The following is a 23,794-nucleotide window of genomic DNA, read 5'->3' on the forward strand; positions in this document are numbered from 1 at the left end:
ACTAATCCTCTATGAGATGAATAGCCAGCAAAGATTTTCTCCCAGTCTTTGGGTTGTTTCTTCAGTCTAGTGGTTTTTTTCTTTTGAAGTGCAGAATTGACTGTTGATTTGATGCAGTCCCATTTGTTAACTTTTTTTTTTGGTCGGTCATGGGGCTTGAACTCTGGGCCTGGGCTCTGTCCCTCAGCTCTTCAGCTCAAGGCGAGCGCTCTACCACTTGAGCCACAGCGCCACTTCTGGTTTTCTGGTGGTTAATTAGAGGTAAGAGTCTCACTAATTTTCTTGCCTGGGCTGGCTTGGAACTGCGATCTTCAGATCTCAGCCTCCTGAATAGCTAGGATTACAGGCGTGAGCCACTAGCGCCCGGCCCGGCTGTCAATTCTTATTCATACTTCCTGAGTAATCAGAGTCCTATTGGAACCTGTTGCCCATAATTTTACCTTTAAGTATTATCCCTAATTCCAAAGTTTGAAACCATTTTGAATGGATTATTTTCATGAGCCAAGTAAACATCTTTTATTTATAAACTATACAGCCTCAAGCACTTTATTACAGCCATACACAGCTGTGATCCCTACCTACCTTCTAGGCACCTAACATCTGTCTAGGTTGGTTACAACCAGTGCTAGTCCCCTTCTCACAGGTGTCCAGACAGAAATTGAGAGTGGGTAATAAAGGATCTTTATTTAGGCTTGATCCCTTGATATTGTCAATCATACATTAGTATGGTCTTCCTTCCCTGGAGCACAGCTTTCTCAACTGGCCCCCTGCAAAATCCCAGAGTATGGAGGGCAGGGGTTACTTCTTGGTAGCTTCTGCCTGGGCTGTCAAATCTGCCTTTCTCTGAGACTCCAGGAATGAGACTTGCTCTTTCTGGAAACTTGCCAGCTCTTCTGCACTGAGGTCCTTCACCACTGGGATGCCCAGGGAATGGGCAGAGCCAATGATGGATCAGACCACAGAAGACAGAGGGACATCCTGCAGGACAAAGGCTTCCTCCTATGCTTTGACTTGGGCGATCTCTTCCATGTGATTTAGTGTCCCCAAGATGGCCACCTCTTTTCCCATTTCCTGGGCCCCTTTCTGAATCCCAGCGGCTGCCTTCAAGAAGTAGGAAACTGTAGGCAGTCCAATCTTGATTCCAAATGTCCTATCAGGCTTCACAAATTCTTCATGGGCAGAGGAATGCCAACTTTGATGTCCTTCATCTTCTTGTTAAACTCCTTGCAAAAGTGGCTGATAGAAACACCTGGCTGACCCAAGATGGGCCCTAGAGGGCCCAGGCATAGCCTGGCCAGCTGGCACGATGGCCCAGATCACTCCACCAGTCTCCATCTTCTTGATGGCCCGCGTGACCCAGCTGAGCTTGACACCTGGCTTTCGGTCTCACTTCACCTCAGAGCCAACTAGAGCCAACTATAAGAGTGAGGTTCTGGGCGCTGCCATCTCGGGCCAGAGGTCTAGGGTTCTCTTTGAATGGATTTTTAGGCAGAGGGAGATAAGGTTCTAGTTTAGATTTCTTCATGTGAGTAGCACCACTTATAGAAAAGCTTGTCTTTTATTCACATTGTATTTGTTGTTGTTGTTGGTCGTGGGGCTTGAACTCTGGGTCTAGGCACTATCCCTCAGCTCTTCAGCTCAAGGCTAGCACTCTACCACTTGAGCCACAACACTACTTCAAGTTTTCTGGTGGCTAACTGGAGATAAGAGTCTCACAGACTTTCCTGCTTGGTCTGGTTTTGAATTGTGATCCTCACATCTGAGCCTCCTGACTAGCTAGGATTACAGGTGTGAGCCACTGGTACCTGGCTATCACACTGTAGCTGTGTAGGTTTAGGATTACAGGTGTGAGCCACTGGTACCTGGCTATCACACTGTAGCTGTGTAGGTTTATTTTTGCATATTTTATTTAATTTCATTGGTTCATATGTCTATTTTTGTGTCAGTACCATGCTGTTTGTGTTAATATGGTTCTGCAGTATAGTTTGAAGTTAGGAGTTGTGACACCTTCAACATTGTTTTTCTTGCTCAGGATTGCTTTGGAATTTTAGGATTGAAATATCTATTTCAATTTCAAATGACATTGTCATTTTAGTGAGCATTTCATTGAATCTGTAGATTGCTTTTGGCACTATAGCCATTTTTGTAGTATTAATTTTGTCAATCCACGGGCAAAAAATGGATATTTCACTATTTTCTGGCATCTTCTCCAACGTCTTTCTTCTTTCTTCAGTGATTTATAGTTTTTTTTTGCAGGTGTCTTTCACCTGAATTAATTCCTAGATATTTTGAGACCCTTAATGAATTGGATTATTTTTCTGGCTTCTGTCTCTGCTTGTTCATTGTGGTTGTATAGCAGAGTTATAGATTTTTTTTTTTTGGGTCTGGTCATGGGGCCTGAACGCTGTCCCTCAGCAAGGCTAGCTCAAGGCTAGTGCTCTACCACGTAAGCCACAGCGCCACTTCTGGCTTTTTTTCTTTTAGCTTATGTGGTGCTGGGGAATCGAACCCAGGACCTCATGCATGCAAGGCAAGCGCTCTACCACTGAGCCACCTTCCCAGCCCCAGTTATAGATTTTTGTATGTTGGTTTTGGATCCTACTTTGCAATTATGAGCATGTTTATGAGAAGTAGGGAACAGTGTGGCACATACAGAAGAGAAGACAATATGAATGTGAAGGCAGAGATTTGAGCATGATTCCCATAAGTCAACGAATGCTGGCAGCTACTAGAAGCTGCACGAGGCCAGATACAGATTCGCAAGAATGTTAAGTGAGGGAGAATGCCTACCATTGTTTTGATCTTGATTAGTGAAGCTTATTTTAACTTCTGGACTTCAGCTCTACGAGAGAGTGAACTTCCTCTGCTTTGGGGCACTGAATTTGTCATAATTTTGTCTAAAAGCCTTGGGGAGTAAGATACTGGGTTTCACCTGTGCATTTCTCTCTGAGGCAGTCTCAAGTCTTCTGAACATTATTGATAACACAGAGAGTAGCATAAGTAGCATTTTCAAAGACATTACCTAAAAGAGAGATCTCTACAATGTTCTGGTCCAAGGTCATTCTAGGCAAAAGATACAGATGTGCAACACTTTGATTAATAGTATGGGCTATGGCTCAGCCTACAGGATAAAGCAATAAACCTGTGGGCTCTGCAGGACACATACTCATTTTAACTTTTCTATGCTTAAATACTCCTCTTATATCTAGGAGTTGTGTTCACCAACCCAAACTGAACTAGAGTATGTACTGCATAGTCAAAATTCTTCCCTTATCAGCACATATTTCTGACTCGTTATATCATTATCATGAACTGGGACCCTGTCTTCTGGGAACTGGAGTGAGGTAGGAGTGGCTTAGATCTACACGAACTTAACCTTGTTGGTTAAATTCTTGGTGTTTTGAGTCTTCTTGTTGTGAGTGGCCAAGTACAAACCTCAGGGATTTCCCTCACTTTTTATATCTGATTCTCCTATAAGGTTTTAGTGACCTATGCACTTTTTTCTTGATTTCCTAACTTCACTAGTTTTATTTCTATTGGTTTAGATATCCTCTTTTATTCTAGCACAGTAGTTTCTCCATTGATTAACACTGGTAACTTAATACTTGTTATTAAAGACACCGAAGGTTTGCTTAGAAAATCCACAGATGATTCAAAGCTGTAAGTAAGGCAGACCTTTCCAACTCAAGACAAGGTGACAGAATTGGGGTTTGTAAAGATTTATCATGATTGGATAAAGAGAGATCTAAACCCACAGATTCTGTTTTGTCTTATCAAAATACTCCATATAAGAATGATGAGCATTTTCATCTTCCAAGTTAGAGCCATTTGTGTGAAAAAGGTCTGGAGGATTTAGTTGACTCAAGATGAGCCAATGGTGTTCTGTGCCTACTTAAAAGCTTACACAGTAGTCACGGCTTGCATTAGTGGGAGTGTGGTAACCAGAGTGAGGGAGGCCATTTGTTCTGGGCTGGCCATATGACATATGGAGTTGTATTCTTCTTTGTTATAGGATGGGGAGGCTGGCTTAGAGGAGAATCTAGAATGTGAAGGTGATAAAGGATTTTGAAAATGAAGAATGGTCAAGGAACCTAGGGTAATTGTCCCGGAAAAGAGATTAGCAACAATGAGCAAATCACCGAGTTCAGAGCCAATGGGTAGGCAAAGTATAGCTTGGAGAAGACCTGGGACCAGGGCTGTGCAGATGTAAGTTGATAAGATTAAGGAAAGTCAGAACTGTCAGGTACAAGGGGGAGTTTCTTGGAGCTTTCCAGAGTGGTTTGTATATGCAGGAGGATGAACATCTGCCAAGAATGGCTCTGCAAAGATTTCTTGCATTTGAAAAGAAATTGGATCAGATGAGCTCTCTCTGACTCTGACAGTCCTTGGTCTCTGAAATCCATTCAGGCCTCCCAAGAGTTGTGTGCCGGAGCAGAGTGATGACATGGCATCTCTTGCAAAGATGGGAATGAAGGTGACATGTCTAAGACTTGCTAAACTTAGGCTTCCTCTTTCCCAGCCCAGGTCTCTTCCCACATGACGAAGGTTTCATTGGGAAGAACCGTATGGGAACCTGGAGAGAGCAAAAATTAGTTTTTAGCTTTTGCTTGCTGTGAAAGTGTTGAGTAGAATCTAGGAGTTGGTTGGGCTTAAGGAAGTCCCAAAAGGTCTTTGGGGGAAGAAGCTACTAGTTTGCTCTTTGACTTGAAACTTAGGCTCGCTCTGTCTGCTCTTGCCTGTGCTTTCCCACCTGCACAGGTCAATGTGATCTATATCCTAGCATTCTGTGCAGGTAGGGACATGTGAGGAAATCAGACTAGAATGATCGAATCAAATGGTACTTCTTGCTCAAATCAAATGGTATTTCCATGCATTTATGCTTTTCTGGTGAGGCAGCAGTTCTGAATCAAGTGCATTAAAAAATTGGTTGGCTGTGAGCAGGCATCCCCTCTGTGAAAGACAGGTTATAGATAGAAGGCAGAGAGACTTTTAGAGTTTTAAGTCATGGCGATTTGGGCTAGGGTAGGTTGATGGGGTAAGGAGCAGTAGCTGGATTTAAGAAATATGATAAAGATGCATTGCTTGGCTGCTTCCAGAATCTTTTCAGTGGCTCAAAGAATGGGAGATTTAAGATAGCCCAAAGGAGGGCTCTGGTCCCCAGTGGATATCTCACGGTGGCTGCATCCCCGATTCAGCAACCTTGGTATCTCTGACTCATTGTCTCTTCAATTTCTCTTGCAGAAATGATGCCTGCAAGAGACATCCATTTGTCTATCTTCCTACAGAGCCAATTGGCTGAGAGTTGTCCTCTGTGTGGAATACATGCATCTTGACCAAGTCTAGATGGGCCTTGCCCTGTCTACGTGCAGAGTTGCAATGGCTGCTCTAGAGTTCCTCAGCTCCCTTTCTCTGCCCCTGTTGCCTTTCCTAAGCAAGTATTTTACATTTGACTTCTAGGCCAGGCAGAACCCATCTACCTCTTCCATAAGATGGCTAAGGGTTGTCACCAGGCTGCAAATGAGCAGCTTCGATTGCTCAGGAAAAGATATTACAATTTTATCTTCTTGTACTGTTCAATAAAACATTAGTATCTCAGCATTTTTATTTAACAATAGGCAACCTTAGGCCAGTAATTATGCAACAATTATAATCATAAAAACTGTCCCCTGCTGCTCACCTAGAAACACGAATATATTAAACCAAGACTAACCATCTAAAAGGCAAGCAGCAAAGCCCCCTCATTTTTAATGTCCCTGCAGTGCACCATGGGAAGCTAATAATTCACCCTCTAATTAGTATCCCTTCTGCCGCTGTTGGCGCAAGGACAGACAAAGAGGGAGAGGCTTCGTTACAAACTCGCCTTGGTAATCTTTAAACGTCGGAATGCTCTGCGGGTTAGCTGAGCAGAGATGGGCAAAATGGGGTGCAATTAACGACGGACAGAAGCTCACCTTGTCTTGACTGGGCATTCTTGCCCTAACAAGCTCGGGGCAAGCACCCCCACTGGACCAGCCCAAACTGCTTTGTCTTTCAAGCCATGACACCATTCATTCCGATCCTCCTTCATTAAATTGGCCACAAGAAAGGGTCGGAGTGGCATTGATGATAGAGAATGTAGAACCAGGAAAGCTGCTATCCCTGTAAGTGCTGCCGTGTGTAAACTGACCAGGTGAGTGCAGCGGAGCTGCAGGTGGTGATGGTTGTCTCTGCTGGTTGGAGAGGAGACATGGGCACCATGGAGGGGCTCTAAGATGGCTTTCTACCCTTGGGCCTCTATCAAGCATTGCCAGAGTGGTGGACTGGTGACAGCACTGGTTCTCTGCTCAAGAGGTCGTGCCCTCTGCTTCAGAAGGCCTTGTGAGGTCATGTAGGGCTTCTTAGGAAAGTGACTAAAGCCCACACCAGGAGTCAGCGGCTCCGGTGTCCAGGGATAGGGGCAGTGTTGAGCTGATACTCAGGCCCTCTGTTGGCAGGGGCTGGTTCTTGCCGAGACAATGGTTGGCAGAACATAGGCATGTGTGGTTAGATTTTATAATTTTTGTAAGGGAAAACAAAAGACTAGGTTTTGAGGTAAAGCCTTTTGAGGTAAATGTTTTTAATGACCCAGGATTTCACAATTAGGCAAAACTATGAATTTAAGTTTTTTCTTTGGTGCTACTGGATTTGAACTCAGAGCCTTGTACTTGTTAGACGCCTTACCACTTGTGTCAAGTCTCTAGCGCTCTTTACTTTTAGGTTATTTTTCAGATAGTCTCTCATGTTTTTGTTTGGAGCTGGCCTAACACCACAATCCATTACTTATGCCTTCTATGTAGCTGGTATTACAGGCATGTAGCCCCCATATCCAGCTTATTTGTTAAGATGAGGTGATACTAACTTTTTTTTTTTATCAGAGCTGTCCTTCAACCACTATCCTTCCTTCCTTCCTTCTTTCTTTCTTCCTTCCTTCCTTCCTTCCTCCCTCTCTCTTTCTCTCTTTCTCTTCCTTCCTTCCTTCCTTCCTTCCTTTCTTTCTTCCTTTTTTCCTTTCTTTCTGTCAATGTGGGGCTTGAGCTAGCACTCCACCACTTTGAGCCATAGTACCACTTCTGGTTTTCTGGTGATTAATTGAAGATAAGAGTCTTACAGATTTCCTGTCTGGGATGGCTTTGAACTATGATCCTCATATTTTAGTCTCCTGAGTAGCTAGTATTACAGGTGTGAGCCAATATGCCTTTATATATATATATATATATATAGATAGATAGATAGATAGATAGATAGATAGATAGATATAGATATAGATAATCTATCTATCTATCTATCTATCTATCTATCTCTATCTATCTATCTATCTATCTATCTATATTTTGCCAGGCCTGGGGCTTGAACTCAGGGCCTGGGCACTGTCCCTGAGTTCCTTTTGCTCAAGGCCAGCACTCTACCACTTGAACCACAGTGCTACTTCAGGCTTTTTCTGTTTATGTGGTATTGAAGAGTTGAACCCAGAGCTTCATACATACTAGGCAAGCACTCTAACACTAAGCCACATTCCCAGACCTGGAATTTATTTTTAAATGTAATAAATGTAATGCATAGTTCTGGGCCAGAAATCACCTGAGTTCATTGAGGTTGGGACTTTTGGGTTTGGGGCCAGCACCTATGGACACATAACCAGATGATGTGGATTTCTTTGTGTTGAGTTTTGGTTCCAGTTTGACCAGTAATTGGCCTTCCTTGTGCCTAGCCTGTAGAGCCAGAGAGATCAGCTCTTCTCATTGGACAGGTTGGGAGAGAGTCAAGGAACAGCTGGGCACAATTAGGCAGCTAGGATTAAACCTAAGCTTAAAAAGAATGGGCATTTTTCTCTCCATCACTAGCTCATTAAACTCACTACTTTGACAGCTGAAGCATTCCTGAGCTGGCCAGAGCCAGTGTTTTTCCTCCAGAGCCATCAGACAGCACCTAAGATTTGGTAATGAGATTCCCTGTGACCTGAGATGAGAGGACAGCAAAAGGCTGAGTCATGTCCTGGGGCATTGAGACTGACTCTCAGAGCTGTTTCCTCCATCCAGTGGACTGCTCTGGCCAGAGGAGCTGCATGGCAACAGCCAGTGGAGGTAGGAGGTCACAACTACTTTGCTTCGTAGGGAAAAACCACCCAATGCTAGTGGCTCACACTTGTAATCCTAGCCACTCAGGAGGCTGAGATCTGAGGATAGAAGTTTGAAACCAGCTCATGTAGAAAATCTATGAGACTCTTATCTCCAATTAACCAGCAAATAACCAGAACTGGAGGCATGGCTCAAGTGGTAGAGCATCAACCTGGAGTGAAAAAGCCAAGCAGGGCTGGGATGTAGCTCAGTGGCAAAGCACTTGTCTAGCAAGTGCAACGTCCTGGGTTCGATCCCCAGTACCAAAAAAGAAAAGACAAAAAAATACAGTTAAAAAAAAAGCCAAGCAGCAGTATAGGCCCTGAGTTCAAGCTCCAATAATGGTGCATACATGCGCATACACACACACACACACACACACACACACAATCTCACACACACACACACACACACAACCACACACACACACACACACAATCACACACACACACACAAGCACACACACACACAAGCACACACACACACACACACACACAAGGGGAATAGCTCTGAGGACTGGTGGTAGGAGCAGTGAGCTCTGTCCAGGTCTTCTCACTGTGAATCTTTACTACAACATTGTTTCTGGCTGCTGTTACCAACAGAAGCTTGTCACCCTCAGCATGGGGGGTGGGGTGGGGGAATCCTGGAACAGGGCCTGGAGGAAGCTCACTCAGTGAGGAGAATAGGCCAGATTCTTCCTTGAGCTCCAGGGGACAGGAGGTGTGGAGTGTCTTTCATTCATTTACCTCAGCTGCAGGGACCCACTGAACCTCTTTTCTGAAGGAACTTCCCAACAGAAGAATGCCTTTTATTTGACCTCTGTTGTTTTCTCAAACAGCAAAACTGAAAATAGTATTGGCGCTTTCCCTGGCACAGGAGTTCTGTGGGAGTCGTTCTGGGGGAGCCACTGGGGGAACTGACCTTGGTAACTGGATGTTAAGAAGGCCACCCTTTAGCTGATCCTTTAGGAGGACAAGCTGAGAGGCTCAGAGATCTATTCATAGGGCACAGGTGGCAATTTTAAGTTACTTTTTATTTTTTGCCTTTTAAGATTCACATTTAAATTTACAACAGGTTTTGGTTCAGGAGAACAAATGCTATCTATGCTTGAGCTTTTATTGGCAATATCTTCTATCTAAGGGAATGCAGGGGAACGAAAATTTATTTACTCTTTAGAGTTTCAGTTACATCCTCTCATTTAGCACATGATGTTGATATTATTATCTGATAAGGAAACTGAGGCTGAGAAAGGTTTAGTGATGTGATCTGGGTCCTGCCAAAGGTAAGAAAGTGTGGAGTCAGGTTTCAAACACTTGTATAGAAGACTCCAACCCAGGCCTACCAGCTGTCCTGGGTGGTTTTTAACTTGCAGCATGTTTATGAGTCAAAATTCTCACTTCTCACCCCAGAATTAATATTGACTCATAATAAAAACATACAAGAGTCCAGATATTTATTGGTTGGACCTTTATTTGCTATAGTAGGGGTAAAACCCAGGGCCTTGCACGTGCTAGATAAGCATTTTATCACTGAGCTACATAGTTTTACAAGGCTGCATAGGTGTCCCTGTTACATACTTCCAAGTGAACACCTCTGTGTCGCAAAGAGACCAAGGCTCAGAATGGTTCCAGTCCAGCCTATTTTCTACCTCTCAGCTTGTCATTTTAAATCAGAATTTTAAAGTGCACTATTGTGAGTCAAATGAGATTCTGCACAGGTAAGTGCTTTATAAAGCCAGGAGTTTTCATGCAAATGTTAGCCACTGCTCTTTAGGCATTCAGAGACTCAGATCCAGTGTTCAGAATTACGAAAATTCACAGTTATGCTGGAACTGTTGGTCAAGAGCTCTTATTTGAAAAATCTGACAACCCTGCTTCCTCTTCCTGCACAGTTGTTCATTGATAATTAAATTATTGTAAATTAGTTCTACTCCTTAGTATAAATGTCATTAGCATGACTAATCACACACCTGATTATACAACCCACTCCTCCCGCAATGTATTTTCTGCATCCTACACCCAATAAATCCAGTGTTGATGTAGAGTTCTTGTTAGAGCTGATGAATGGGGCAAAGGGATGTTTGCTGGGTGTGTGCTCTGAATCCTCTCACAGCTGGAAAGACTTTTAGAAATTAGCCAGCACACACTAAACAAAAGATTTGTAGGTATCAGCTTTACCCTCGTTTGTTTGGCTTGGCTTCTAGGCATCATTGTCGTTGTTATTATTGTTATTTGTTACTTTAAAATGCGACCTGGAGCCTCTGTTTAAGCCACTATGTACCAGGCACTGTTATACACTTCAGGTTTATTATGATATTCATGGATGTATTGTTTGTGCATTCCTTTAAGAAGCAATGTGCTGTGGGAATTATCATCACTCCCATTCTACAGGAAAAAACACAAAGTGCCAGGGAAATCAAGTAGCTTGTCCACTTCATCCTCTTAGGAAGTGGCAGACGGGGTTTACACTCAAGACTGCCTGCTTCAAAAATTGAAGATCACATGAGTATTCTACTCTGCTTCCCCCGAGGAAAAACAAGGCCAACTGTTTTGCTGGTAGACAACCAGGAGGCTAAAAGAATGTGGGAGATTGGGGAACCAAAGCTTTGGGGAACGGACAAATATCTCCTGTGTTAGTGACAAAACAAGGACTGGTGGTAGATAAGAAAAGCAAATTTGGTAGTGTGACGAGAGCACAGGATCTTGATGGGGAAGACCTGTGTTCCAATCCCAGCCCTTCCTCCTGTCTCCCACCTGTCCCCAGACTTATCACCTAACTGCCTGCACCTCAGTTTTCTCATCACAGGGCTGTTTTGAGGATCAAATGAAATTAAGGTTGTGAAAACAGTTTGTAAGCTGTGAAGTGATTTCCGTATTCAAGACGCCATTTTTAACCTTCTCTAGAGGCTTCAAATCCTGTTCAAGTGGAGACTGTATAAGACCATTAAGTGAGCAAGTGGGTATGTCAGGGGCAGCAAAGGAGGTGGTCTAGGCTGGCAGGAGGTTGTTGGTACTGTAGAGACCCTCACTCTGAGGCTCTGCCTCAAGCTTTGCTGGTATGAATGTACTGCTCCTGTGTGTGGGTGTGTGCATGCATATACTCATGTGTGCACATGCGCACACACATCCTGGTTCATATGCAGAGTAATCAAAATTGTTTCAGTGCTACCAGTATTCCTTCCAATTCTAATGGTGACTTAATCTGTGTGGGAAAGGTCAGTGTGAGTGAAAACCTGTCCAGTGCCTGCCATTGCTCACCATCTAGGAAAGGAATGCTTGCCCCAGGCTTCATCTCTGTGTTCTACAACTTCAGGATCTTCTAGGTTTGGTCTGGAGGATAGAAGGTAGGAAATAAAGGGCGGTCATGGTAGAACAGCATAGCTTGCTTGGCTTGGCATGGTTAAGCACTATAAATAGGAAACCCTGGAAATCTGCAGTGCTAGAAGGATTCTTAGTAAAGATCTGTATGAGTTGGACAACCTTGGACCATGGATATTGTTCTACCATTTCACTGTACCCTTTCTTCCCTGTCCTTTTATTTGTTTGAAGAGTCTTGCAACACAGCCTAGTCTAGCCTCAAACTTCCTAGCTCATTTAGATTAGCCTTGAATTAAAATCCTCCTGCCTCTTGATGTTGAGAGGATAGAAATTTACTAGCATGCTTGGCTCTCCCTTCCCTTGATCATGGCAGACATTACTAATAAATAATAGCATTCTTTCCTGGTGAGCCTCAGAATTCTTTAAATCTTCCTTATCCTTAGTAAGCTAGAACGGACACAGGTAAGGAAACCGTTGCCTCTGCTCAGGAGCAAACCACTCATTTTTAAGATCTCAAGTCCCAGAGAGGAAAGGAGATGGGTTCAGAATTAGAATGAGATGAACTCATTTTTAATATTATATTCTAGTTTCTTGAGCCTTTTCAAAATCTGTCTTGGTACATATCTTTGAGTCTGGAGTTGTTTGCATATTAAAATTTTGTGGTATTGGAATTGAACCCTAGGGCTTGATTATGCTACAAAAATGTTCTACTACTGAGCTACATCTCCAGTCCCACTTAAGTAAGTTTTCACAGTATAAGACAAATGGTATAGTGAAAGGAAAAGGTAAGAAGTACTATAATTCTATCATTCACATGTTGGAATCTAACCAAAGCAGGAAGAGGTGGGCTTTTAAAAGGTAAATATGTCACAAGAACTTTACCGATGGATGAGATTAGCACCTTTATAGAAAGCTCTTTCTTGCCTTTCCATTTCTTCTGCCATTAAAGGACACTGTTTATTTTGTCATTCTGCCATGTAAGGACGCAACAAGAAGTAAAAAGCAGCCCTTAAAAGACACAAATGACTATGCTGTAAAGTATACTTCTCCGTCTCCAAAACTATGAGAAATAAGTTTGTATTATTTATAAACTATTCAGCCTGTGGTATTTTGTTGTAGCAGCAGGAATGGACGGAGATAGAAGGTATATAAGTTGAATACCTTTTATCTGAAGTGCTTGAGATTCCAGATTTTGGAATTTTCGCGTATATGTAATGAGATAACTTAGGGAAAAGACCCACATGTGAACATAAGATTCATTTATGTGTCATCTTACACACATGGCCTGAAGGTAATTCTGTATAATATTTTTAGGTTGTGGGAGCAGGGTGAAATTTTCTGTTTTTAGTGGCATATTAGTGTTGAAAAAGTTTCAGATTTTGAGCCAGGAGCCAGTGGTTCATGCCTGTAATCTTAGCTACTCAGGAAGCTGAGATCTGAGGATCTTGGTTCAAAGGCAGCCCAGGCAGAAAAAGTCCATGAGACTTTTACCTACAATAAACTACTCAGAAAACCTGAAGTGACTTTGTGGCTCAAGAGGTAGAGCGCTAGCCTTGAGCTGAAGAGCTGAGGGACAGCACCCAGGCCCGGAGCTCAAGCCCTGTGACCCACCAAAAAAAAAAGTTTAACATTTTGGAATACTTTGGGTTTGAAATTTTCAGATTAGTGATGTTCAACCTATTTCTACTCCTCTCTAGCAAAAGTTTCCCAAAGCATCATAAAACCATGACCATGTATATTTTTTCTTGAGTGTATGGGGTTGGTAGGCAGTTCTTGCTGATCTGAGCAAGATGAGCAAGTAAGTAAGTGATAAGTCGATGAAGAAACATGTGGCTAATAGCAAAGTCAGTCACCAATTCAGGTTGGAGTTATCCCTTCCTCCTCCAAGAATTGTTGGGTGTGGTCTCTGGATCATATGGGAAAGATCTTGAATGAGTACTTCAGGTGGACTCTTGGGCCAGGAACAAGGCATGCCATGGATAGCTGTTGAGAAATAGCTATTACTTTACTGATAATTTTTTTGGGGCCAACTACCCAATTCTCCTTGCTGCTGTTCAATTACTTCTACAGTTGAAAATGTGTAAGGCCTATTACAATGGGAAGTATATACAATGGGAAATAGCTTGGGAGCCAGAATATCTGTATTTTGACCCTAGCTCTTTTGCTGAGCGTCTATATGACACTGAACAACTCTCTTCCACTTTCTGAGCCTCAGGTTCCCCATTGGAAAAACGAAGGGATCAGAGAAGTCACTGGTTGTAAAACTTACTCTTTATTTTCTCTGTTCTTTTCTTATCTGTTACTTTCTCTTTTCTTAACAATATTAGAGCCCCAACAATTCTTTATATAAATCAGTGTTTGGAGATGTTCAAACATGTTTGAAAATCCTGGGGCTTCTACCATTCAACTGTTTCCCTATCGGGACCTAATGGTGATCCAAGAGCCTTTTATAAGACTCCCAAGACTCCAACAAATCCAATCTGAAAACCCTTGGTCCCTCAATGCTTTGGGCCCTTGTGCTTCAGCCTTCTGTGACTCAGGGCTGCAGAACTCAAATGCTCTTAATGAAAATCATTTCCGTTTATCCTCATTAACTATGATTGATGCACCAACCAGAGAATAAGTACATTAATACTATAATTATCTGTTGAGGATGTTTTATTGATTCTGCAATGATATTCTAGTCAGTTTGTATTATTTAGTTTCTAGCTTAAATCAGGAAGAAATAGCTATTGGTGAAGAAATTAATCATCTAAATCAAATTGTCATTGATGCTTTTAGGAATAAAATTCTCTAGTAGGCTTAGTCCAATTTCTTCCTGGTCAATGTTGGTTGCTATGATGATTGATGTTTTGGACGGAGGCTTTCGTGTACAGCTCCAAGGCTACAGGTGAAATATTGAGTTTTTTATACCCCCTCTCCCCTTGGGCTTTTATAAAAGTCTTTTCTCCAGCTCAGTCTTGTGGGAGCTTCTCTTCAATCTGCTGGAATCATTCTTCAAATATTGCACCTGTAGATAACTCTGAGGCCCAGCTAGTTCTAAGGCTTTGTAGGTTTGGGAGTCCTTTGCCTCAGTTATGGTACTATGATTGCTGAGGCCTTGGGCTTCTATATCTCTTGAAGGACTGATGGGGGGTGGGTCAGAGAGAATGACAGCCTCAGATTTGGAACTTGCTGCAGTGAGAATTCTTTCAGCTCCAAATGCCAGAAAATCTAAGCAACCAAATCCAAGCAAAAGATGCAGCTAGCTCTCATACTTACATGGCCAGGGGGAGAATCTGTTTTCTACATGGTTTGGCTGAAAGTCAAGAGATGCCACAGGCCTGGATTCTCTAAGCCTCAGGCTGATTTTCTTTGATATTTGAGCCTTCTATTCAAACTGCATGGCAAGAAATATGAAAACTGTTCCACATTCCCCTGTTTCAGCTTCACATCCTACAAGGAAGGTTGCCTTTTTCTCTCCCCAAAGCCTTGAGGATGTGTCCCTTCTTGCAGAATCCATTATACTTTTCCCAGTCTTGTTCAATGTTGCTAGCTGGGTACCAATTGCAGCTGTTTAATTTGGCTCTTCTGGGTTCCCTACCTACCACATGTCTTCTCACCCAGTCCTCATATGTGATTTAAAAAAATCATCCTGAGGGAAGATGAGAAGGAGAGGAGATGAAGATGATACAATCTATCTAAAGCCTCTTGAATTCTAGCAGCCAAAGTCAGTCACATGGCTAAAACAACATAGTAGAGACTAGAGAGTATCACACTGGGACAAGGTTGAATGAGCACTTACAAATCTAGATAAGACGACCACAACTCTCAGTGTTGGTGAGCTACACGGGGAGAGGAGAGCTTTTCCAAAAGGTAAGTGAGTTAGGGACAATGTCCTGGCAAAGACCAGTCGGCCTCCTTTGAGATATTTTGATTCCCATATTCACACTTAAAGTCCCATCCAATGCCCAAGTTTTTCTGCCTTCTCTTGTACAATGCAGGGAGCATCTAACCTGCAAGAGAGAGCCCAGTTTATATTGTGACCACTTTGCCACCTTTCCAGAAAGAAACAGAAAAAGCTCTCTTTAGCTCAAGCTGTTACTGTGGGAGCTACTACTCTGAGAGAGGAAAGATGAAAAAAGTTGTATGGCTCATTTGGGAGGCTTTGCCCAAAGGAAAAGAAAAATATGGAGAGTGGGCAAGGAAAAAAGCAAAGTATAAAATGAATCTTTCAAGAGCTCTTCATGTTAAAGTATGTGAAGTCATTAAAATGTCTGCCACCCCATGTGTCCTTTACACAGAGGAAATGGATTTGTGGTCCCTGGCAAAGGAAAAATCCCTGATTAGGGTGAAGGGCAGAGTCCTTGATCCTCTCATGTGTCTTTGGATGAACCATTTACTTACACTGGCTTTTAATTTACTGGCCAACAATTAGAGCCAGCTAACAGGCCAACAAGCTGGCGTGATGCACCCAATTATCTTCTGAAAATGTATTTCTATGATTGGGGCTTTTAATTGCAGCCTAAATCAAATGCTCATGAACCCAGTTGCTATCGAGGGAATGAGACTGGCTAATGAAATAATAAGAGTCCTGACTCCAATTCAAAGGTAAAGGGACACACAGGAAGGAGAGCGTTCCTTTTTTATTTTTATTTTTTCTTCCCTCCCTCCCTCCTTCCCTCCCTCCCTCCCTCCCTCCCTCCCTCCTTCCTTTCCTCCCTCCATCCCTTTCTCTTATCCTCCCTCCTTCCCTCCCCCCCTCTTCCTTTTAATTGCCTTTGGAGACAATAATGCTATAAATCCCACCACAAGGCAGCGATGTTACCAAATGGGCAGCTTGTTCTAATCAGGCTACAAATGGAATTCAAGTCCATCTGGCTGCCCAGGGCAAACCCCAGTCTTGGCATGCATGGGTGTGTGTGAGTGCCAGGGTTCTCAGCCTCACTCCTCTAGCCACATAGCCATGGCTTTGCAATTCTCATGTTCAGCGAGTGGCCCCTCACTGCATGCCTTCAGCCTTCACCTGCTGAGCTCAGGCTGGAGGAGCAGTGTTCTCTCATTGGTAGGGTCATATGGAGGGAGCCTGTGTCCTGGGACTGATTCATTTATGCAGATGAGGCATGAGCCCAGAGCCCAAAGCCACAGGCAGCTTCTTTCCACATACTCACAGTGCTTAATTCAGAATACTTACAAAGAGGCAATTTGCCAATTACCCCCTGAAAATTTTGATTAGTGCCTTTTACCTAAGGCACTGTGCCCTGGGCTATGGACTTGTAAGGTTCATTTAGTTTTCTGTGAAGGATGATGAGAGGGGCTTGGCTGAGAATCACAAATGCTCCACCAGTTTCAGATCCAGGAAGTCACTTTTCTAAGAGGCTCCACAGACCTTTGGGTTGGCATCTGATCAACAAAAGTAACAGCTGTAATAGTCACCTTTCCCCTGGTGAGGTGGCCGTTTTTCGAATTGCAAACTAGAATTACTTGTGAGGCTTAAAAAATACTGATGCCACTGGGCACTGGTGGCTCATACCTGTAATCCTAGCTACTCAGGAGGCTGAGATAGGAGGATTCGGGGTTTGAAGCCAGGCCAGGCAAAAAAAGTTTTTGAGAGGGCTGGGAAGGTGGCTTAGTGGTAGAGCACTTGCCTTGCATGCTCGAGGCCCTGGGTTTGATTCCTTAGCACCACATAAGCAAAAAGAAAAAAGCCGGAAGTGGCTCTGTGGCTCAAGTGGTAGAGCGCTAGCCTTGAGCTGAAGAGCTGAGGGACAGCACCCAGGCCCAGAGTTCAGGCCCCACGACCGGACCCAAAAAAAAAAAAAAGTTTGTGAGACTCTAAATCTCCAATTAATCATCAAAAAGCTGGAAGTGGAGCTGTGGTTTAAGTAGTAGAGTGCTAGCTGTGAGCAAAAAAGCACAGGGACAGTACCCAGGCCCATAGTTCATGCCCCAGGCCTAGATGCACACACAAAAAATATTGATGTCCAGACTCCCTACCGGCCTTTACAGAGGATGAAGCTTTCTCTTCTTGCCAGTACAATCTGGGAGCTAGTAAGGAGAGAAATGTAATGGTAACACACTTAGGAGAAGGAAGGTGAGTGGTGGCCTGGGAGGTGAGTTGGGCTGAGAGGGAATGGAGGAAGTTTCAGGTTGGTGTTTATGTAAGGACAGGTGTTACCTTGAATCTGAATGGTCTTGAGACCCCGCTATGCAGTACAATGACATCTTACTGGAGCTGCATCTAATCTTTTGTGGAGGATGCCAGCTGAGGCCACCAGAAGACTTTGCTTTTGTTCTTGTATTTGTGCTCAGTGCTCTGCACTGCCATTTCTTATCTGTCTATCTTCCTGCTGAGTTTGGCTGCTTGAAGGGATGTCATATTTTATCCATGTTTGGGCCATTGGATGCAGAGCAGAAGCAGAAAATAGACATGAATAATTATTTTGCCAGTCTCTCTGTTTATGTTTGTATTCCATGAGTGAGGCTTACTTCTTAGACAGGAGGAGGGTAGTGGCTTTAGAATCTTGAATCTGTTCAGTTTATGGAGATGTCTCCTATACAGTGCCTGGCACAGAATAAGTACTCAGTGAATTAACAAATAGATGAAGAGCTAGAAAACTGGGTTAGTCCCCTAGTCACCAACCTAGGACTATGAGCCATCAGAAGTGATTTCTCCCAGGGCTACTGCACTAGGGAGAAGTCATAGTCTACACAACATGAAAGTATTATCCCCAAATGTCCCAGCTTTTGTCCTCCATCATTCCCCACATCCATTTAGAAGAGAGATAGGTTAGTGTGATATATCAGTGTAATTTTGTATCTCTGTATGTGAAAGGAAAATATTAGCTCCCTTGGGAGGGTTTTTGGCAGATTAAAAAATGGTATAAGCTGGGCACTGGTGACTCACACCTGAAATCCTAGCTAGTTAGGAGGCTGAGAACTGAGGATGGTAGTTTGAAGCCAGCCCAGGCAGGAAAGTTCCTGAGACTTCCATCTCTAGCTAATCAACAAAAAAGCTGGAAGTAGAGCTATGGCTCAAGTGGTGGAGGGCTAGCCTTCAGCACAAAAGCTAAACGATCACACCCAGGCCCTGAGTTCCAGCACCAGGACTGGCACATACACACACACACACACACACACACACACACACACACACACACGAGGTATGTTCACCTCAGTGCTCAATGAATGCATTGGGCATAGTATGTGCTTGGTGAGTGGTAGTTAATAATAATGATTATCACTATCTCACCAATGGGATTAATTCTCTTTCTCTCAGAGCCTTGTTGGGGGTCACACTTCTTCACTCAGGACTCTACCCCAGCAGTGCTTCCTTGGGCAGACTTTCTCATGCATTTACTTTGTCCTATATTCCTCATAGCTTGTACCAATGTCCAAAGTTATTTTATTCAGCTAATTCTTTCTTTTGTTTCTAGTCTGTCCTTCCTTTTGAAAAATGACCACCACAAAGTCAGAAAGCCATGTATGTTCCTTCCATACTGTAATATATTGTGCCTAGAAGGGAGCTGGCATATTACAGTTGCTCAATACATGTGTGTCATTGAGTGTTTTTATAGACTGTCTCCTAGATTTCCACAGGTCCTTGAATATCTCCTAGAGCTTCCGGAAGGTGAAATTTTTGATTATAGGTTAGTAAAGGATTTATCTAACAACAGAGTCAAAGAAATCAGCAGTAACCAGCAGAGCTGGCCAAGCTCTTTTAAGAGCTGGCATGGGGGCATTTGATAAAAATACAGTAAGAGATCAGAGCACAATGAATCATATTTGGGAGAAAATCTCTTTTGAAAATCCCAGGGTAGGTTATGTTTTTTTCATGCTTGTCAACTTGGCTGAATAATTTGCTTAAAATAAATGGATGAGAATGGCAAGTTGCTCTGTAAGGGGAATCAAGTGGACTCCTGGCTCCTGGGGCAGCATGTCTCTCTCGGGCTCTGGAGGGTTTGGCTTGGGTGGTAATGAGCTTTGTGGGTGGGGAGGTGGTTGATACACTTAGGCAGGTTCAATGTCTCCTTGGCTTCAGCACAAGATTTCTAGGGCATGAGAACATTATTCAATTTCCAATGCAAACAGTTCTGAGCCATCACTGCTGAAACAAAGCCCTGTATCTACGATGTGTCAAGTTCTCAAACATGAGCCAATGAGTTAATATCATCTCATCATCGTCTATATTAAACCTTTGTTAAGCCAGCCTTGGCTAATGATGTGGCTCTGTCAGAGGTCTTTTAATAAAGTAAGTGTTCTCTTGAATAACCTCTCCAGGGAAAATGCTGTGGCTTTGGAAGTCCAGGGAATGGCCATGCCCAAAGCACAAGTGACTAAGCTCATCCCCAGAGTGCAAGGTCTGGTCTGCAAAAACAGACCCAGGGAACCCCTTGATATTTGTGGTGAAGGATTTGGAGGCAATATACCCAGACAGCTAGAGCTGGATGTATTTTATGCCATAGAGGGAGAGGATGCTTTGATAGCTGGGACAGTGTGTAATAATGCCAGTCCCACCACCATGGAGTGCCAATTATGAATTTAATACCAAAGCTATAGCATAGACATAGATGGAGAATAACCATACAGACTGGATCAGTTCTCTGTACAGCTACTGTCTGAAAATAAGGATGGGAAACTCAGAAAAGTTACATTTGGTTTACTGCCAGCCCAAAGCTTGCTCTAGTTTCTCCTGCCACGGGCAAGGTCAGATTCTAAAATGCTCTCTCCTTCTTTTTATCAAAAATCTCCCTTGCTGCTTGCCATTTTTCTATAAAATGCAGATAGACTGTTAGTGGAATGAGCTCCCTTCCCATAGCTTCGTCTACTCCTTCCCTTCTCCAGAGCTTAGCATGCTCTCTTCCTAGGCAACACTAGGCCCATGTGGTAAAGGCAGTAAATAATCAGCCTCCAGCCCCTTTTACCTTGGGATGGCATTTCTCTGGGGCAGCTACCACCATATAAAGCAATAAGAGCCCCTTAGAGTAACCTTCAGGTCTGGGCAGCTGCAGGACCCCTTATCTACTATTTGGATAGAAGCCATAAATCCTAGTCAACCATGATGAAGCCCCTGGCCCACACTGGAGTCTCCACCTCCTAGCCCCTTCTAGCCCCTCCTAAACTTCCTAGGTTATATGAGTCACCCAAGACAATAGACTCCTTCTCCCTTGTGAGAAGGAGTCTTGCTGGCCCTCTTTCCTGGCAATAAACCTTTCTTTGTTCTCTGTACCTGGATGTCTGCATGGTTCTCTGGAAAAATCTAATTAATCTTTTTTTAAGCTTCCACTGTTTTATACTAATGGCTTCCTTGCCCTTTGGTATTTATGACCCTGTATACTATTGTCCCTTGAATAACTTGCTTCTAAGCAATAGAATATGTAGAGAGGATGCCACTTGTGCAAATAGATGATAAGGATTCCTATAAGCAGGTATTTTTGATGGGGAGGCCCACATGGTGAGGAAATCAAGTCAGTCTCTTCATTAATAGGCAGTAGGAAGTAGAAGCTCTCAGGCAGACAGCCTGTGACCTGACCTAGCAATTGTCAGAGTATGTGCAGTGCCGTGTGACCTCCCTCAGACAGGCCCAGCTTTCTGGGAGGATAAAGGTCTTGGTGAATTCACCTTGATCCTCAGAGTCCAAGGCTGGAAGTAGGCCAGGGGGAGTGAGAAATTAAATAAAAAAGTGGTGAACAAATTCACAGAAGGAGATGAGGGACAGAATGATCTGGAAATTACCAAAGCCTGGGATTTTGGAAACTCAGTATTATCCTGGGCTAGTCACTTCTTCTTCTCTGTCCTCAAGTTCATTCTCTGTGAGCTAGTTTATGTATGTATGTATGTATGTATGTATGTATGTATGTATGTATGTATTCCTGCTACTAGTGCTTGAACTTGGCCTTGAGCTTGTTTTCCTCTTCCTTTCATTCACTTATCTTTTATTATCTTTATGTAGTTATGCAATGCATCTTGATCAATGTCACCTCTCTCTTCATTCCCACCATCTCTCCCAACCCCACCCATTCCCTCATTTTTTTTCTTTCTTTCTTGTCTTTTTCTTCTCCTTTTCAAAGAAAAGCCACCATCATTTTTTAAGCATTCTTGTTTTCCGCTTAGCCTTTTCACTCAAGACTGGTACTCTACCAGTTGAGTAATACCTTTACTTCAGCCTTTTGCTGGTTAATTGGAGACAAGAGTCTCTAGGTTCTGTCTGTCTGGGCTGGCTTTAAACACTGATCCTCACATTTTAGCCTCCTAAACAGTTAGGATTATAGGCATGAGTCACCAGTACCTTGCTATGGGCCAACTTAGACTGGACCTCAAACATTAGGTTATAAATGTGTTTTGTTTGGCCAACATCAAAATAAAAAAATGTACAATTTGAATGTTTGCAAGTAGGCCACACACAGTATTCAGTAGCCCACAGGAGCACCTGTAGCCAGGGAGGTCCTGTCCACTCTACATGTTCACAGGACCTGCTGGACCCTCCAGGACATTTGGCTTTGTTAAACTTGATATCAGAAGCCTCTTCAGGCTCATTGGCTGTGACATGCTACAATTCTATCAAAAGAAGAGGGATGACTGATGGAGTAAAATAGAAGACAAGGAACAGAGAGAGACAAGTGGGGGGGGGAAGGAAAAAGAGGAAGTTAAGTGGAGGATAATAACAGGAAAAAGACTGTCCCAAGGATCCAGTCTCACTTGTTCCTGGAGTCTCAGGAATACTCTCTTTAAGAGTCTAGGCCCTGCCCTGGAGGTCTGACCTTGGCTTGGATCTGGAGATTGACTCACCTCTGCCCCCACAGATTCTTCCTCCTTTGGCAGTTTCAAGTGACTCTGGGGACAGCACAGCTGGCCTCTGGGGCTGCTCATGGTTACTGGGTCTGGCATTTCCACACCCTGAGTCGCTCCGGCAGAGATGGAATCTGGGAGCCACAGGGCCCCCAGAGGTTCTGCAGCCCTGACCATGGTGCTGAATTATTCATGTTCATTTCAGTTATCCTTCGGTTCAGCAGAAATATGACAAAGCAATCTCAGATAATGAAATCATCCACGTTTTCTGCTGCTCACAGCAGGTTTACAGGGGGCAAAATTTTCCCCTACCTTCAGCACTGATTGAGTTACATGTTTGTGGGTGGGTATGTGACTCCCTGAGTTATTGATTAGTGTGTAGTACATAGATTAGAGTGACCTGGAGACCTTTTTCCCCCAGCAGGTCAATGACATGTACATGGCCAGTTGGGGGAAGAGGTCCCACTGCAGAACCAGTATCATTTCTAAGAGCATGTCTGATAGATGCTAGGAGGCCTTACAGACTTAGTCCAGCTGGGTAAATGTTCAGTTTCCTCCTGTTCCTCTCAGTCTGCTTTCACTGAACTTTCCCACCCTGAGTGAATCTAAGAGCTTATCTAAATGCTTTGCTACTTTCTTTTTAACATCTTCCTCGTTGCCATGTTTCTGCTGACTGTTTAATGTTAAAAAAAATTCAAAATTCAAGCAACTAGTAAGCTAAAATTCACAATTGACAACCCCGAATCTGCAGGACCTCAAATCAAACATAGCAGATTTGGTGAATGGGCTAATTTGGTCTTCAGACACATTTAGTGTTTTTTTTTTTCATATGACCAAATCACATCTAGGGTGATTGAAAATATCCACTTAAGCCACTTGCATATTAAAATTGGGAAGATCATATAAAAATTCAGAGGATGATTTTTATCATATTAGAAGATTTGACTATCCCAAACTCACAAACTAATAATCTGGGAATGAAACTTAAGCATCATGTTATTTTCCTCACTAGTTCTTTGAATAGTGGTACTTTCTGCAGCCTTATAAAAAGCCAGAAAAAAGTTAGCTAGCACATACCATTTCCTAATGCCAAGGAGAAAGCAGAAGGTCTTAGTGGATTTTTCCCATAAATGTAAATGGAATTCATATGACATTGGTCTTAAGGCATTTGTCTTCAAAAGAAAATGTCCTTTTGAAATATTAACAGCTAGGTAACATCTTCAATGGCTTGAATCTTAACCCTTTCTAGGAGATAAGGACACCCCCTTTCCAGAGAATAAAAAAAGTATTTTCCAGGCTTCAGAGAGTGAATATATCAACACAACACTGGATTGAGGACTCCCACAGAAAAGAGACATGGTAGATCTCACATGTACACTCAGACAAGCACTGGGCCACTCCAGTAGTGCATTGGCACACACAGCTAATGCTTGGCAATTGGTGATTATGCCATTCATGTTGAATTTGGGGATTTTTCTACTCTCCTTTGTATCCCCCAACAAATCCTGAAGACTTATGTTATGGGACTAGGCCTCTCATTTACCCAGGCTTGTTTGGGCCCACAGGAGTGGGAAAACC

General features: G+C 43.2%; 1 pseudogene; it reads right to left on the reverse strand.

Moving 5' to 3' along the window:
• Nucleotides 1–798: 798 nt before the first annotated feature.
• LOC122119384 lies at nucleotides 799–22,393 on the reverse strand (annotated as a pseudogene).
• Nucleotides 22,394–23,794: the final 1,401 nt, after the last annotated feature.

This window comes from Dipodomys spectabilis, unplaced genomic scaffold (assembly GCF_019054845.1).
Source record: "Dipodomys spectabilis isolate Male_0828 unplaced genomic scaffold, ASM1905484v1 ptg000165l, whole genome shotgun sequence".
In the NCBI taxonomy this organism is placed as follows: Eukaryota; Metazoa; Chordata; class Mammalia; order Rodentia; family Heteromyidae; genus Dipodomys; species Dipodomys spectabilis.